This window comes from Lycorma delicatula, chromosome 10 (genome assembly GCF_047948215.1).
Source record: "Lycorma delicatula isolate Av1 chromosome 10, ASM4794821v1, whole genome shotgun sequence".
Classification (NCBI taxonomy): domain Eukaryota; kingdom Metazoa; phylum Arthropoda; class Insecta; order Hemiptera; family Fulgoridae; genus Lycorma; species Lycorma delicatula.
Window position 1 is genome coordinate 21,163,531 of NC_134464.1, and position 19,170 is coordinate 21,182,700.

At 27.7% G+C, this 19,170-nt stretch overlaps 1 long non-coding RNA gene across 1 annotated transcript; it reads right to left on the reverse strand.

Moving 5' to 3' along the window:
- Positions 1-10,919: 10,919 nt before the first annotated feature.
- On the reverse strand, positions 10,920-18,599 carry LOC142331728 (uncharacterized). Its single transcript, XR_012758069.1, has 3 exons — positions 18,419-18,599; positions 15,237-15,424; positions 10,920-11,053 (listed from the first exon to the last, which is right to left on the reverse strand). It is a non-coding gene; the product is annotated as an uncharacterized LOC142331728 (long non-coding RNA).
- Between the last annotated feature and the right edge of the window lie 571 nt (positions 18,600-19,170).

Here is a 19,170-nt window from a genome sequence, read left to right on the forward strand (position 1 = left end):
CGACGAAAACCATAAATAATAGACGGTAGATCTTTACGTATAAACTTTTTGTTTGTATTCATATTTCTATTCATTAATCGTTACAAACTAGAAACCGATTGGTTAACAAGAAATGTATTTCAACCGATGTAAAAAGGGTTTAAAAAGAAGGTTTAAAAAGCGTATAAATCATTATCGTGATTCTTGGCTATCCGTTACGTTTTCATAAGTTTGAAAATCGAAAAATAAAATTTATCGCATAATTTCCTAATCTACTTTTAAAATCATCTTCTAAAACTGTAAGGTAGAAATCAACATGAAATCTGTTAAAAATGTATTAGATTTTAATAAAATCGGCTACAAAAGTAAATCTCATCGAAATCCTTTTCCAGATGAAAAAATCAAACGAAAAAGATCTGTTTGAAATGTTAAAAAAAGGAACATTAATTTCTTTGATTATACCTACGTAATTTACAAAAAATTTTATTAATAAAGTTAATTCTGACGTGCGGTTTATTAAATATTTTCTCTCTTTGAATCCGTTTCAAGTTCAGAAATACGGCAAAAGATTCTTAATTTATAATTGACAGTTCATTTTTTTTACATTACAACTGATAGGCTCTTCAACTGTTAGCCTTATTATGCAATCTTGCTGCGGATGTTAACCGAGCTATCTGTCGATCTACAATCAGCTGCCTCCTCATCAGATCATATCAAGTGCACTTCGGTTGTACAAATCCATAGTTCGTAGGGTCTTGTCCAGCAGGGCTCAAATCAAATTCTCGGAAGAAGATATAAAAAATAAGGAATATTCGTGAAATTTACCCGCAAACGACGGTAGGATCTAACAATCATAGGATATGTCTATGAGACCCCCGTAACAATTTAAATAAAAATTTTCTAAATTACTAAATAGTTAAAAAATAGATTTATATATTTTATGTTCATCTTTAGTATATATTTAATCCGTAACTTTTTCTTAAAACGTTGTGTTTAGTTGTGTAATTAGGTTTCTTTTACTTTCTAGTACGATGGGTATTCCATTTAACGACCCGTAATCTGTGACCAGCGTGACCGGTATTTATCTGGAATATAAAAATTAAATAACCGATAAATAATGAATAAATTTTGGAGATACTCGATGATGCAGAAATCACGGAGTTCGTTAGAATTTCGCCGGTAAGGGGTCGCAGACGGCCAAGTCCACGAACCACTTTTACAGTTATAGATATGACCTAACCTAAAAGTGAAATGAAAACGGGGAAAAAATAAGCGTGAAAACATTACATTTCAGTTCAGTTAGATTTGTAATAAAGAATACTTTCCAAAAATACCTCGAATTTTGTTAAACGACGTTTTTTTCCATTTGATGAACCGCGGGACTCGAATATGTCATTTTATTCCTTTTTTTTAACGTCGCTTAACAAATTGCGCCGCTAGATAGCAGTACTTGACAGTACTAAGCGTACAAAAACTTGATGTACTTGAAATAATAAAATTTAGAAGAAAATACAACAGTCTTTTTTTAAATAGTAATTGCTCTTATGTAAATGAAAATGCTGAAGATGAAACAATATTTTTAATTCCCATCGCTTGTTAAAAAAAAAAATAAAGTATTACTTTAAAAGAGTTTATACTAGTTTTATTAAAACAGGAATATATAAAACAGAAATATATTCCATTGGTAAAATCGAATTTAACGATAAAAGTCGAGAGTTTCACGTTCAAAGTAATAAGTGCAATATTACACCACGGATCTTCGATTCGAGAAGGTCATTCGTTATATTAGTTTTATTAAAAAATGAAAAATATGGTTTGAAGTGAATGATATGACTATCGACGTAAAAAATTGGCCGTGAAATTTAAAAAAATGTATATTTGTTTGTTCTAGAAAGGCGATAAATTTTAATAAGTCCATAAGATAACGATGAGTAACTCATAAAAAATAAAAGAATAATCTTAAAACCCAGTGATATCCAAAAAAATTACGATTAAATTTTAAACGATACGGTAAGAGTCTCGCAGATATCAGTTCTTCTCAAAAAACAAAAATATGTGTACTATAAATAAATCTCTTTTTAACAAAACGATAATTATATCAAAAAAGGTAAGACTGTTGTACATTTCTATTATCAAAATCTGTTATTAATTTACAATTTTGTTTAAAAAAAAATACACGTTAAATATATGTAATAGACAACGTACAGTAATAGATAATAAACAATGTTTAAGCGTTCCTTATAATAAGCAAAAAATAGAAAAAATTCTTACCGGCCCGATTTCATTTATTAAACAACGAATAATACATATCACATTTACAGAAATAATACAATTCTTTTGATTATTCGGTGTTTAATAAATGAAATCGGGCCGGTAAGAGTTTTGTAACAATTTTTTATTTTTTTTTTGCTTATTATATGGAACGCTTAAACATTTTTTATTATCTATTATTGTATATTACATTTATTTAACGTGTATTATTTTAAAGGAAATTCTAAATCAATAAAAAAATTTAATAATAGAATTGTATAATGTCTTACCTTTTTTGATATCATTTTGTTGAAAACAGTTATTACAGAAATTTTTGTTTTTTAACTGAAAAACTTATTTCTACGACTCTTACCGTGTATTTTACAATTTCATTGTTATTTTTATCGATTGAATCTACTAAGAAATTTCTAGTGCCTGATAAAAAAAAATTATTTCGGTTATATTTATAATCGTATCCGGATTAAAATTTTAATAAAGAATTATATTTTTTGATAAGAGTTTAGGAAAGTAAATGTTTATAATCTTTCGGCTTATACTCGTATTTCATCGATTACCGTTTGAATAGTATAGACATTATATTGTCTTCCGTACACGATTCTATAACGACGACATCATTCGATAAAAAGTTTTGAGATGCGGTAAATTTATATTCGTTTGTACTTTTGTCGCTGTAATATTCATCGATCTTTCTTTCATTTAACGGTGTTGTAGATTTTCAACTTTTTTTTGTAAAACCTTTTTTTTAAATAAATTTAAAAAAAAATCTTAGTAAGACGAAGTCTACCTGTAGAAAGAGATTAAACGTGAAAATTATGAACGGCAGCAAACTGTGTAATATTGCTTTCTACTGTATTTTTGTTTTTATGTTTTGTAGAAAGAAAAAGGGTGTAGAACAATTATATGAATGAATGAACGGTCTAAAAGAATGTAGTCAGCATTTTTAGAAACCTTTATTTTTGCTTCATTTCCTTTACTCCTTGGATTTAATAATTTCTTCAGTTTTCGTTTTTTTTTCTTCAATTTACAACAGTTAAATGATTTGTAACGGATTATTTTTATTATTAACTTTGCACATTATTCGGTTTATTACTTTTTAATTTTTATTATTATTATTAACATCTTACGGGAAAAAATTGATTCTCAATTTTTTATACTCTTTTTATATTTTAAGGGTTATGGCCATTAGCCTTTTCTTGCGCAAAACTTTTCAGTCTTCTCAAATCTGTTCTTCCATCGGGTTTGTCATTTCACACATAGAATTATTATCTGATGGCTGAAATTCTCAATTGATGTTTTGACTATTTTCGCATATAATTATTTAATATTTCATCAAGCAGTTTTATCGTTATCTTTTCCTGATATTTTCATTCTTTATCATATCTCTTGTTGTACAACCTTTCACTGAACGCAGGTACCTCCTCATTTCAGCAGCCTTAAAATTCATGATTCTTCAGTTTTAATTGAAGTATTTGTATTTCTCACGTCGCTATCTAAAATAAAAAATTGTTAAATTTTCAGATATCACAATACTGTTAAATGTTTTTACTTTTGGTAGTATCTGGTCGACTACGAGTTTTAGAACGAATTGGTCAGCTTCCCTTCAAAAGCTATCGCCTTGTACTTTTGTCCGGAAAGGTACTTACCGGTGTCTCTTCTAAGGAATTGGCATATTGTAACCGGTACGTTTCGATGTGACTAAGATGGTTACGGGAATTGATAGTTCAAGGTCCGGTAGAAAAAGTTATATTTTAACGCTAAAAGCCCTTTAATTCCAATGAAGCATCTTATTGTACGGATGTAACAAGTTAAAATACATTCATTACAGCTGCCGATATGCTATGAATCTAAAAAAACTGTACTACATATTTGAATCGTGTGTAAATATCGTAAATCGATAATATAATTGATTTTTATTTTTTTAAATTATGACTATGTTATCTGCATAAAATACGGATTTAATCGATTCAAATTTTCCTTCCGACGAGAAAGTTCATCGCTAAATTATAATGGGCGTGGAGGGCAACTTTTTCAACCGCTTTCTTTCGCTTTACTCAGTTTCTAGAAACACTTCTATCCTGCTATCTTTTTTATCTTAATCGTCTATCTCTTAGTTAGTTAGCACGCCACCTACTGCTGACTTGTATATGCATAATTCCTCTTCAAGAATGTTCTCCGAGCTTTGTCCTATTTGTACTTCATCGTAACGAAGAATCGGGCAATGTCTTAATGAATGAATTAAAATTACAATTCAGTTTTTTAATAATAACTTTTTTGAATAACTTGTTTATTTTTACATTGTTTGAATAACTGCTATTTTTCTAGGCAAAAAAATATTATCTGAATAATTTCTAAATTATAAGAAAAACTCTTTATTAAAATACCCTCTAAGAGAATGTAATTTTTCGGAAACCCACAGCCGCTTTTCAATTTTTTCTTCCAAATCAGATGGTATTTGCAGAGAAATTTTAAATATTATCTAACCAAACTTAGCCTACGCTCGCCTCTAATCTTGACTAGCAAGCGAAGTTTAAATTATATATATATATATATATATATATATATATATATATATATATATATATATATATATATATAAATATAATGTTTATATTGTGCTTCTCACAGGTATATTTGGAAGACCCATGTTTGAATAAAATCGACAAGTAGAAATTAAAAAAAATAGGTTAGCGAGCATAGGTTAAGTTTGATTAGATTATGTTTATAATTTTTATGCAAATACCTCCAAATACCCACTGATTTTGAAGAAATAATTGAAAAGTGGCTGTCGGATTCCGAAAAAGAACCAAGGAAAAATGAAAATAATTATTTACATCAAATGCGACACTATTCAAAATTCCAACAACAACAAAAAAACTTCGAATCCTGCAAATGTTATGAGCTTTATTTTTTATTAAATTCTAAGGGGGAGATTATAAAACAAAAACTGTTTCGCCTTGGAAGTGATATTTACCTATTTATGTTGTCTTAAAAGTCTGAAATAATCTTGAAAGTAAATCGGTTTGGCCTTTTTAAACGAAATATAAAAAGAGAGATTTTTTTAAAGTTGAAATCATATTAGAAAAGCGTATCGATTTATTGAAAGATGAAATGTTTTATGTTTTATTATAAATTAATAAGAATTTTGTCACTATATTTTGTGTTGTTTTGTTGTACTTGTGTATAATTATTATCGTTCAGATATGTTACTTTTTATTAAAATATTTACGAGACGTTTTTGTATTTTATCTGTTATTTCATGATTTTCACATTGTTAATATGTAATTACTAAACTTAGTTTCTTTTTATTGTTTTAATTTCATAAAGCTATTTTGAAATTTATTTTGTAATAGCACATACATTATGATATCTAATCGTATCTAAACGTCATATGCGTTTAATGAAATAATCATGAAAAATTCTCTTTTCCTGGTTTCTACATTTATTAGAATTCCTTGAGATTTTCGTAACTCGTTTCTGGTGGACTACATTGCTCCTATTTCATCGTCTTATTATTATTATTTTTTTTTGTAAACTCGGTTAAATACTGCTTTAATAAGAACTCTTGAAATTTGGCGTGAAACTTTTCCTTTGCGTAATTTTATAAATACTATTATACACCGTTTTAAATATAAGTAATATTTTTTTGTTTATATATAAATATAATTTATAGTTCGTGTAAAATTGTTTATTAAAAAATAATAATAAATCGTAGACGGTTTATAATTTTGTAATTTCTGTTCCTCATACCGTACCGCTTGATCGGTTTCGATTTGACCGATAACTTTCATTAATTTTTTTTTTCAAAATTAAAACTTTTATTCCGGTAACTTCATTAGAAATGACCCGATAGGTGTACTATAGAGCTGATTTTACACAATTTCTTGAACGTTAAGAGTAATTATACACTCTAACCTCTAACATTATCGCTCTTTAAATTCTAAAGTTCTTCCTTACTCTTGAATACATACATACACAGGGGACTTTATATATCATATATTTAATTTAATGGAACCTTCACTGTATACTCGTGATACGATAAATATTAATATATCATATATATATATATATATCATATCATGTATATTTATATATATGTATATTTATATATCAATCATAACACGAAAACCGATCGATCAGAACGCCCCAGATTTTGACCGATCGCTAATCTGAACACTGTTAACATCATTCTTCAATCCTTCACAAACCGTTTTGGCACAACACAATAAGGAATTATTTTTACTTTTACTACATTAAACTTTCGCGAATTAATACGCTCATATTATTATAGAGCGTATTAAAAAATTATTATAAATCTTTTGTCTTTTTTTCCCTGTTTAACTATCGGGAATCACCCACCGTCAGGTATTACTTAAGAGGATGATATGTATGAGTGTATATGAAGTGTAGTCTTGTATAGTCTCAGGTCGACCATTTCTGAGATGTATAGTTAATTAAAACCCAACTACCAAGTATCCACGATCTAGTATTCAAATCCGTACAAAAGTAACCGTTTTATAATTTCTTGATGGTTAATTAAACTGTTGTGTTTTATATTAATTGTAGTGTCTTTTTTTTTAGTATTACTTTAAGATTCTAATCGCTAAAGGATGAATAGTTTTTAACATCTTTTATGATAATTATTTTTTTACAGTGTTACTTGTTACAAAAATAAAAAAAATACATAAAATTTCTCTGCAAATACCTCCAAACACCAACCGATTTGGAATTGAAAAGCGGCTGTGGTTTTCCAAAAAATTACCTTCCCTTAGAGGGTATTTTAACAAAGATTTTTTTATAATTTAGAAATTATTCAGATAATTTTTTTCCCCTATTAAAATAGCAGTTATTCAAACTTATAATTACGCTAAACATGTTAAACTTTTTTCACATGCTACCATTGTCTTATCGATTAAATATGAAGTTTTTCTTAACTTTAAGGTGGAAATATTTTTTATCCCCAAAGTATTTATTATTATTTTTAGGTCGTTTGCACTACTACTACACCTAGGAAGGCATAAAAAAATTATTAAGATATGAAAAAATGAAAAGGTAGCTGATTTCAATATTTGGGGGCAAATATTTTTTTTAATGGTAAGATAAGAAGCATGTGCACAAGTATTGTAGCCCAATATGTTTGCAGTATTTTGAGAAAATCGACCCAAAGAAACTATTCACAGCATCCCCTGGAAATATTGAGCTCAAACATTTACTAACAAATTGCTCCATGTACACAAGTCTCTGTGCTAAATTTCATCAAAACCAGTGTATCCAGTCAAAATTAGTTAAGTTTCAAACACGCCAACACATATACATACATATGTATGAACATAACCCCCCACTTTTTTTGTTTTTTAGAGTCCCGGGATCATAAAATGTCTAGAAATGAAAAAAAACTTACTCTCTTTTTTTGACTGATTACCATACTTTCCTTCTTGCAACATAGGTATGCAGTTTATTCATCACGTAATGGAATATTCTCTCTGTGTATTCATTTTGTATAGATGAAGACAAACTAATAAAGGAAGAAAGAAGAATGAAAAAATACAGATATGTATAATTGAGATAATGAATCTGACATCACAGAAAATAATAAATAGCTGTAACTAAATATGTGTTTACCATATTAGTGGAATCGTTTCTCCCAACTAATCGCATTAATCGGTCGATTATTGAACAGTTAATTATTTCAACTATTATAATTGACTTCTCCTACTGTAATTGATATACTAGTATTACTGTTTTCATTAAATTGCGATTCAATATTTAGTTAAACTGAATTATCCCAGACATTGTAAAAGCAAATTTTGATCGATTATACTAAATCAAGCAGTTAATTAACACTGTTATGTTTATAATATATTTACTGAGAGACGAGATCTATTGCAAACAAATGATTATTTTAAAGATGTATGCTATTACAAATATTTGTTTTCTTAAGCTGAATCAGCATTATTTTTGTGTTTCTTTAAGCGCGTTTTAAAATTAATCTTTATTAAATTTATTGATTTAATGTTTTATCGAATTAAGAATGTGGTTTTGATGAATTTTGCCATTTATATTCATTCCTTCAAAATAAATAAGTAAACCTTGGAACTTTTACATCAAGTATATCATTACCACCGTTACTGTAAAAAAAACATTAAAGTGAGGATTCACATTTTATGAACTAAATTATAATATTATGTTTCTTTCTCAATCGGGCATAAGACAGTCTCGATCTGCGATGAAAAGTTTACTTAATAATTTAAACTAAATAATGTAGTTTTTATTTTTTTTTAGAGGAATAAAAATTAAATTTCTTGCTTGTTAATCACTTAGCCTTCAAGCGAAATGATAAAATGTTTAACTATTATGTTGAATTACATAATAAGATGGTTTACAAAAAAATGGTTTAATATTATCATTAAAAAAAATAAGAAACAACAAATTGTTTTTCGTTTTGTATAGCCAGTGACACCTGATCAATATTTCATCTGTTATTACATAAACGCATTCAAAATATTTCTCTTAAAATTATCTTCATCCATTCTGTTCCCCCAGGTCTCGACATGGTCATTCTCCACTTTATAGTATCTTGCATCAGTTACTTTATCTTTTCCTGCTGTCGATTATATTTAACATTCTCCTGCTTTCTTTTATTCTTTCTAATAACTTATTCGTTACGTAATCTTGCCATCTGAAAAAATCATTTTACGCAATACCTACGCCTCAAATGCCTTAATTCCTCATCTGTCTACCTTCTATAGTGTCCTTCCGTAGCACCATATTACATGACACTCCCAAGTATAACATTTTGCCAATCTTTTTCTTAAATTCCAGCTTTCTTTCCACACAACAGTTTTCTCTTACTATTAAATTCTCTTTTACTCCTATCTTTGTTTTACCCGCTGTGGTACAAGTTTAGGTATTCGGTTATAATACTTTCCAAGTATTTCAATTTTTCCACCTGCTCCAATACTTCATTTCCCACTCTGACCTCAATCTTCTCTACTTTTTTGCCTGTTACCGTGCATTTTGTTTTCTGTTGTTTTTATTTCTGTTGCAACATTTTATAAAGATATTTTCAAATTAGATTTAAATTACCTAAAAATTAGATGTTATTTTAATGCATTTTATGTTTCCATTTAAAAATAATTTATTCGTGTTTTATTTTTTATAAAAGATATTAAAATCAATTAATTATATTTAATAATGTAAACAATGTACTTTTTATACGAGATTTTCCATAATTTTTATCACATTGGTTTAAAATTTGTAGAAAGTTCATTAATTTGACTGTGGAATTTTAGAAAGTGAAGGAGAAAATAGAAAAGGAATTGGTTGGTAATGAAAATTGTCAGTGGCTGGTAGAAAATAAGGAAATTTAATAATTATTAACTATCTATATAAAAAGTGATATGATTGCTAGACTTAATTTTTTTCTTTTTTTTAATGGATGGAGTAACAAAATTTAGCTATTCCTCATATCTACAGACTTCGTTAATATAAAGACTTGAAATTTGGTAAAATTACTTTTATGTGTAGGATATTAACATCAATTAATGTTTATTGTGAAAATAACTTTTTGATAGTGTGGAGAAATTCCCTGTGAAGTTATAACTTTATGCAGTTCATTGCTTTTTTTTAAATTAAACATGAAATATGATCTTATGCATTACAATTAATAGCAATGCAGTGATGATGATCCTGTATGGATCCTGTGATCTACTCTTATTGTTTGCAGATAGATGTGCTCCATGTAGATTAGAATTGCGACAGCTGTTAAATAGAAAACAAGAAATTCATAGTACTGTAGTTCGAAACAGAGAATGGGTTGAACATAAAACTTGGTTATGCCCTCCATTGCCACCACCAGGTTGGCAGCTAAGGGGTGCCCTTGTTGCTCATTTGCATGAACATAAAGGAGCTGTTAACAGGTAATATATTATTTATTATTCACTCATATGATATTTTCACATATTGAATGTATATTCTTTGTGGATCCATTTTGTAAGTGTTTATAAAATTGTAACTTTTTTTTTCTTATTGTGTTGTAGATTTTATCTATCTTTCTGTAAATTTTATTTTTGCTTTTGAGTTTATGGATTCTGTTTTTAGTTTGCCATTAATGCTAATTAAATAAACTTAAATTAATTTAATTAAATAATCTTAATGGCATGTTTGTGCCATTAATGTTTCTTAGGATTCTATTTTGCTCTTTGAAAATTTTTAGAGGCATTCAGCTGCATATAGGGCTTCAGGTAAAATGACTGTGTTGTAGTGTTTTAGTTTAGTGTTATAAGATTATCTTTTGTTGTAGCTATTTCTTGTTAACTTAAAGGTGTGAAATTCATTTTCTTGACTCTTTCTCTTATTGCTTCTTTTTCATTTGTTACTTTATTAATATTGTTCTTTTTATTACTTTTATTCATAAATCCCTTAATATTTTCAGATAATCATTTTAATAATTAAAATAGTCACTTTTTTTTTGAGTAGTTTTTGTTTTACAATTTATTTCAATAATCTTGAAATATATATATACACTCTATTATTAATTACTCCAGAATGTTACCACTGCACAAACTGAGCTCCTTAAATCTAGCTTCTGTGCAAGTTCATTGGTTCCAGGTATACAGAGCTCAGTCTTACATGGTAATCAAGGTGAGAAAATTATTTTAGATATTCTTTTTGTTTTAATCAATATAAACTTTATTTTAGTGTGAATACAGAAAATTGTATCATGTGAATGACAACTAAAAAATCAACAAAATTGTCTATGATTAACTTCTTAGATTCTTCTTTATTTATTCCACTTGGATAGTTGCTGTAAAAAGAAAATCAGTAAAGGAAATCAGTAAAGAAAATCATGTAAAAGGATATATTATTATATATAAACCCTACAGGAGAGCAGAAGCATCCTGACTCACCGCTTACTTGGATAATCTGGAGCTGACAAACATATATTGTAGATGATCTGACAAGCATTTATATTCTGAGATTTGTAACTCAACAAAATGTAGAGCCAACTTTTATTTTTATCTACAACCAAATTTTATTTTATCTATTTTTATCTCATAATATTAGGAAAAAAAATGTAAAAAATTATTCAGTTGGTTCAACTGACTCAAAATTCTAGTATTATTACTGTTTTATGCTGGAAGGTTTTGTTTTCTAAAATACATTATGAATGCCATAAATGTATAAGGCAGTCATTAGTTGGATCTACATTTTTGAACATTAGGAAAATCCAGCTCTCATCACCAGCTAAAGCATTAAAAAGGAAATTGTTCTCTTTGCGATACTAGTTCACTAATTTTTCAGATTAATTAAAAAAAAACAGGGAATGGATAATTTTTACAGTTTTTGAGTTTTGGTCTTTTTAAAGTGGTCGTAGGAAGTTCAGCTTTATAAGATGAAAACACTTATTAATTTATTTCAAATTTATCAATTGTATTTATTGTCAGGGTGATAATCAACATTATTTCTAAACAGTTTTTGCCTTGCATCTCGAAAACAGCTGACAAAAATGTTGAAATTTTTCCCAAACATTTGGCTACATATCACACACCTTCGGCCTGATTTTTGACCTCATTGGTGAAGTGATAATTATGGTACCCATATATTTTTATAAAAATATAGGTAATTTTTTTTTTAACCTTGCTGAATAACATTGCACCAAATTGGACCAACTTAATGAAGTAAATAATTACTTTAATAAACTTTACACTTAAAAAACAAGGGGCTGAATAGTAATTTTATTAAAATATTATTTAATTAACTTTTTATTTTATTCTTGAAAAAAAAAAACTGTATCTAGTATTGATATAGAAGACATTGAAAGTTTTTAATAAAATGACATACACTGGAATCTGGCTTAATAATTTAAAAAAGTGTTTGATTTTTTCATAATTTTTTTCTTTACCTGTTTTTCAAGTTATAATAGTTATTAAAAATGTAATACAAGTTAGTTGTCAAGCAAGGGATCAAATTAGACCCAATTTTATTTTTTATTAATAATTTTTATTTTTTTCTCAATGATACAAATTAATTTAAGTACTGTATTTCAATAAATAGACTATAATTTTTAAGGTAAAAAGTCATGTGATCAAGGGGGATCAGATTGGACCCCAAATTTTCTTACTGAACAATTTTAGTCTTTTTCACAATTATATTTTAAATATAGCATAATTAAGTCATTAATATTTAATAATCCTATAGTGTATTTGAAATAAACCTGTCAAGTGCCAAGCCGAGAAGGTTTTATGCAACCCTTTGCTGGCTTTTTCTACTTTTTTCCCATGACAGTCGATAATGATAAAATTTTAAATAATAGATTTGAACCAATAACGGCTGAACCAAATTTTATTGCAAAATGTTTTTAATAATTTACTTCAAAATGTTTTTACTAGTTTGCAACCATCTTCAGTGGTCAGACACAGTGGTTATATAAACCAAGCATGTTCTATTATAAAATTTGTTTGGGTTTGTCACTATAATAATATATTTTTAAAACAGTTACCAAATAATGTTGAAACAAATGCAATAGATTTATTCTAATGTTTGTATTGATTAAAAAAGTTCACGTTAAATAAAAATCGTTAAGTTGTTAATCTTGGATAAAATCCAAAATAATTTTGTTACAGATTAATATTTCTGCACAAAAAAGTGTTCCTACATAAGGCAACAATAAAGTTAGGTTTTCTTCAGGATAATGCATTGAGACTATTATGGTTTTGCTTTTCTATTAATCAGGTACGTTTTTCAAGTATTTTGAAGGAAAAAATTGTGGGAGACAAACTATTGGACTCTGAGAGATTTAAAAATCAGCTTTACATAGATGATTTATAGCCAGAGTCCAGGAAAAATTTGAAGGGGTTGTAGAAGGTGAGGTTGGCTTCTCTCAAGATATTGGGATGCAATTTTGAATGTATAAATGTTGCTATTTGCAATGAAGATTGGTATGAGTAAATGGGAAAATCAGCTGGAGGTGATGTTTAAGGATGAAAAGCAAAAGATTGAGATATTGAGAATGTTGGAGAGTATTGGAGAGGATAAGCTGTATAAATAGTTGTTCTTCAAAAGAACATAATGATTGGCCAGAAAAATGTAAAAGCCTCTATAAATAAAATGTTTGAGAAGAGAGTGAGGGAATTAGTAAAACACAGCAGAGTAGCATCAATAAAGTGAAAGAGGTGAACCATCAAATTATAACTGGTGTGCCTGTTGTAATTTGCTCTTTTGGAGGGCTTATGTAGATAGTGGAAAAACTTTGAAATCTGAATTGGGTGCTTTGGAAATTTTCTATTTTACCTTGAATTTTCCCCTGCTTCCACGGGGTTTCACATTTTCGGATCAGTTCACATACATCCCAACAAATTACGTATTTAATTATTGATCATGAAACTAAACTGAACAGCTTTAATCAGTAGAGATGATTTTCGCTTAATGAATTTGTAACTGGCAGTATATTTTTTTCATTATGAATTTACAGGATCAGGATTTTAGTTAAATTTTATAATTTTTTTTATTTTTATTTAGGAAATATATCATGACAGATAGATGTCAATGAGCAAAGTTATTTTTGTCGACTGTTGGGTGATGAAAGTGAAAATGTTGAACATATGATTCATAGTTACAGGATGCTTGCAGTAAATGTGTTTAATAGAGGACTACATTGCATGCACCATACACCACGGATATATACCTGAAGATGGGTGATTGCAACAGCATATGCTGTATTACCTGTTTGAGCCTGAGAATGTGTAAGAGACAGAGTCATGTAAGATTTAGTAGTACCAGTCAGTAATAATTGATCGGGAAGTAAAACATTACAGGCCTGAGATTCTTCTCTGCAAAAATATGGTAAGGTAATCTATGTAACCTATATGACAGATTGCTGTGCTTTGAAAATATTTCATTGAAACAAATTGAAAAGATTAAAAAATATCAGCCAACTATAGAAAATGTTGACTAATGTGGATTTTAGAGGTTTTAACTAGTTCCAGTTATTGGATCCCTAGGAGCAATCCTGAGAACGATTCACATTCCAATTAAAAACACGAGTTTAAAAGTGTAAGAAGTTTTACACAAATTGCAATTTTAGGTACGGTGCACATTGAAAAAGATGAGGGCGAAATAGGAAAAGATGGAAGATTTTGAATCACATTAAAAAAAAATAAATTGTTGTATTACAGACAAAGTAGATTATTTGAAAGCTTTTTAAAATCAAGTGGGTGCAATGTCATAATTTTTTTTTAATAGAAAAAGGAGTAGCTTGTATTAGCCTTTGAAATCCTTCAGAACCAGCGTAGAAAGTTGCCTGTGATATCATGATAACTGTTATCTAAAGAGAAAGTTTAATATAGTTTTTTAAGCTCATATTTATTTGAATTGCATATGTTAGTATAAATATTTGTTAAAAATTCATAGAATACAGTAACTGTTACATTAAAAAATCACAAAAAGCACAGCAATTATTACTTAGAGTATGGTATATTAAAATATAGTATCTTATTCAATGAATGTAAAAATTTCATTTTTCATTTAATTTTTGTTGGTTCAAATTTGTATTTGATGCACTTGTCATCAGATCTATCTTAAAAATGGGTACCACATTTGCTCATATACATTAGAAATGCAGATGTATGACTGCTATTAATTTGTTTTACTAGGCAGTGGATACAGTTTTTGAACAAATTACAACGAACACATTAAGAATAGAAAATAAATTTTTTTAAGAAATATCATGTTTTATAGGTACCAAATACGAAGATTGTTGTTTAATTAAAAATTTTCTATTTTATTTGAAACAATTTTCTTGTCAAATTGATCCAAATTTAAGCATTCATTTTGGTCAAAATAATTACTTAAAAATTGTAATAAATATTTTATAAATACAGGTATACAAAGAAGAATGCTAATTCTATAAGACGCCTTAACTTTATCTGAGTTAAGGTCACTCATTGTTTTAAATTAGAATGCAATAATAATTAATCAAAAAAACTTACTCTAGCTAACATCAATTTTCATTTTCAGAACGTAAAACGATTGCCGCCAACATTACCCATTGTGCCGACTTGAGCGTTATTTAATACATTATTCAAGTTACCAAGATTATGGTAACGACGTGTTGGAGACGGAAAATTTCTTGGAGCATGATTGCGGCAACACGGAGTCCTTTTATTTCTGTAATGAGCTATAAAAAAGTGTATTAGATTACCGACATATTCAATACTCTTAAATTTAAAAAAGAATTACCAAAGCAGAACTTAGTGAATTTAGTGTTATGAGAATAACCATTTTTTGTTTTTTTCTTAGCGTAGCTTTTAATATCATAGGTATCGTTTTAAAAAGCCGAACAACAATAATTTATTATAAATAAGAATAAGATTGAGTTCAATTCTACTTTGACATGTTCACTAAATATTCATTAAATTTATTACAATTAAATAACATCTTGCACCGATAACTAATTGCACAATTTCTACAGAATTGATATAATTGACTTATAATAATTAATCTATATTGATGAATCTATATTAATCTATATTGACCTATAATTAATCTAAAGACTTGATATAATTGAATGGCAATGTTGTTTTCTGAAAATCTTTCTTCGGAGATATTATTTAAATCAAAGGGAACATAAATAGGGGAAAATATTGATTGATACAATATTTATTGATAAAAATATTGAAAAAAATAAGTTGATTGATACTTTTTTATCTGCGTCTTCCTCAATGAATTTTTTAAAAGTTTAATCACCAATGTCCCTATACAGAAGCTTTCCTAACAAATTCCAACGGTTTATTTTAAAGCAGTTCAGAGGTATAAAATGCAACTGAATTTCGTTATCTTCCGTTTGAAAAATTTGCCAGAGGAGGCGTACGCTAGCACCCCTAATACAGCATTAATTGAAATTTGTATATTCGATTTATATCGAAAAGATATTCGATAGATTTTTTATGGTTTAAAATAAAAAAAATATTTGTTATGCAATTACTTTGTATTATACAATAATAAACATTAATATATATATTTTTATACTGTTATTATTTTTTATGAGGAAAAAAAGCTTAAAATTAAATAGAATGTTTTTTAAGGTTTTAAAAATGCCAAATGGACGTATAAATAATTTTGTTGTAACTATAGATGACTATATAATTATCTTCCATCATAATTATGATAGACAGTTTAGTGAATAAACAGTGTTTATAAAAAATATTATCGTAACTTTCATCGTTGGAGGAAAACGTGTTTATAAACTTTTTTACTTTTCTTCTGATGTTTATGTCGTTTTTGATGGGTGATTATCTTTTCATACGTTTCCCGCTTCTTAACCAACGTCAATTCTAAATTTTAATAAATCATCATCGCTTTCTTGTTTGACTCAGGATGTAAATTTGAGGCTAAAAAATTTCAGTTTTCATACCTTAAACATTACGTTTATTCAAAGGCTAAGACATTCGGCATTTTTTCAAATTGCTTAAACTTTATAAACCAATATTTTGAACATTATAAAATCCGATTTTATAATAAGTAAAATCGTAAACTACTTTATTCAATAGTTTCTGTCCGTTATAAACACTTATTTAATGGTTCAAATATTATTCGAATCATTACGATTAGAAAAGCAAGTGACCGAGGACAAATTGTTATCCCACTCCATAATCCACATCTTGAAGAGAAGGTCTGTCAACCGCCTGTTTACGGTAAGGTATAATTTTAACAATATTAAGCAACTCTTTTGAAAATATAGCTGCTGACAGTATAAATATAAGTTTTTTATTAGTATTAAATGTGGAATTAAATGGAATGTTATTTTGAGATCACAATCAAATAAAACAACTTGAAAACCGAGCAATTTTTTCATTGTTATCTATGATGCTAAAAATATTTTCTAATAACAGGAAATAATATTGTCAGTATACAATTTTTTCCTAAAACCATACTGAAAGATTGCCAATATCTTGGGGTTTTCAAGAATTATTAATGGCTTTTAAATGGTTTAGAAGAGACGGGTAATAATGAAGTTGAGTTATAATTTTAGTTCAAGGAAGAAATAAATGACCGTTTCATCGGAAAATGAAACTACTGATTCATCAACATTGAAAAAAATGACTCGAGAACATTTCCACCATTCAACAGTTTGTTTGAAATAAATCAGCATTATTGTAGATTGAAATATAGGAAAATAAGTTATTGAATTCCTTCGTTACCGTGATTACTGAATGAAATATCGGAAGGTGAATCGTTTGTATTTTGTTAAACAATCTGACCTGCTTTATTTCCAAATCTGATTTCAGTTTTTTAAATTCCCATTCGATTTTAGATTTATTTTTTTTTGTTAACTATTAATTTATCATATTACATTCTTTTAGCACTTCCAATAACTTTAGCATAAATCAATTAGTTATATTTAGAAATGTCATGATATCAAGCTCAGTAACTTGTTAAGACGCTTGAAAGCTAAATCAAAATTCGGATTTGATTTGTTGCAAATGAAATAAATGAGATAGTTCCATGAGAGTTTTTAATCATCTTAAAGAAAACCTCACAATTTTATACAATGAACTATATATATAGAAAAAAACAAGTTTTATCATTAACGAGAATATCAACTACTCAATATTGATGGTACATTTACCTGAAAAGCATACTGTAACAAATTTATATATTGAAAGTTATGTTGTTATAATCCATTAAACAACTGATTATTTAAACTGCTATAAAAAAAACTTTTTAGTACACTTTCGTAATTATCTTTATATGTAAATAAAAAGGTATCAGTATAAGATATTTTTACAAATATTAATAATATTAAAATAATTTATTTTACGTAATATAACTAAATTTTATAACATATATTTCCTTAAATAAGTAAAATATTTTTTTTTTACAGAAATTTTTCTATAAATATATTTTTTATACATGTGCACATTATTACAATGTCCCGTATATTTAAAAAGACATATTCTTTGCTCATATTTATGGGAACGAGTATGAATGCTGTGATTGAACTTTGTGCTTCAGTAATTCTATTAAATACCTTTACAACTATTATTAATCTAATTTTTCAATTTAAAAACTATTATCTTCTTGCAAATATTGAATTAAATGAACGTACATCAAAATACTATCCTGCAAAAATAATATTAACTTAAAATATTTATGTAAAAACAAGACTTACTATCTGAGTTGTCAAAAGTACTTAATCTATTCTCAAACGTAGGATGCGCTTCTGCACTGCAGAAAACTAACGATAATGTTAGAATAGCAAAAAGAAATACTGTAAATTGTCTCATGGTTGATAGTAATAGGTGATGTATAAGACAGATATATATAATAAGATCTGTGAGATTGTAATAAGATCTATTATTCTGATAATTAATCAAACGTTGTTTAACATATTCATTATTTATACCAAAATATTATCATCAGGAAACCAAATTCATTCTGATCTCTATACGTTTTGTGGTCAGTTAATTACAAAACTAATGCAGGAAATATAAGCCGATAGTTCCGTTGTAATAAGCCCCAGATATTTTTTTATTCCCGGAAATTTCTATTTTAAGTACAACTATGCGAAATATACGTACGTTATTAATATAATAAGATATTACACTTTAAACCGACTACCGGAAACGTTATACTATTTTCTAAGGTGTTTTTTTTTTTTTATTAAGAAATATTTAAAGAAAAAGTGAAAATTTACAATAACACGTGAAAATATATCATGTTGGCAATTGGAAACTTTCTTTTTACGATGTTAAGAATATCACCCGAGCAAGATTGTCCCATTAAAACCTATAGTTCTAGGGTAGAAGACGCTCTACCGTAGTTGACACCAACATTCATGCTCCAATAGTCAACTCACTTTACTTGTCAATCCTTGCGAAATCCTGCCGATATCATTCCTAGTTTTAGTCGTATTAACAACAT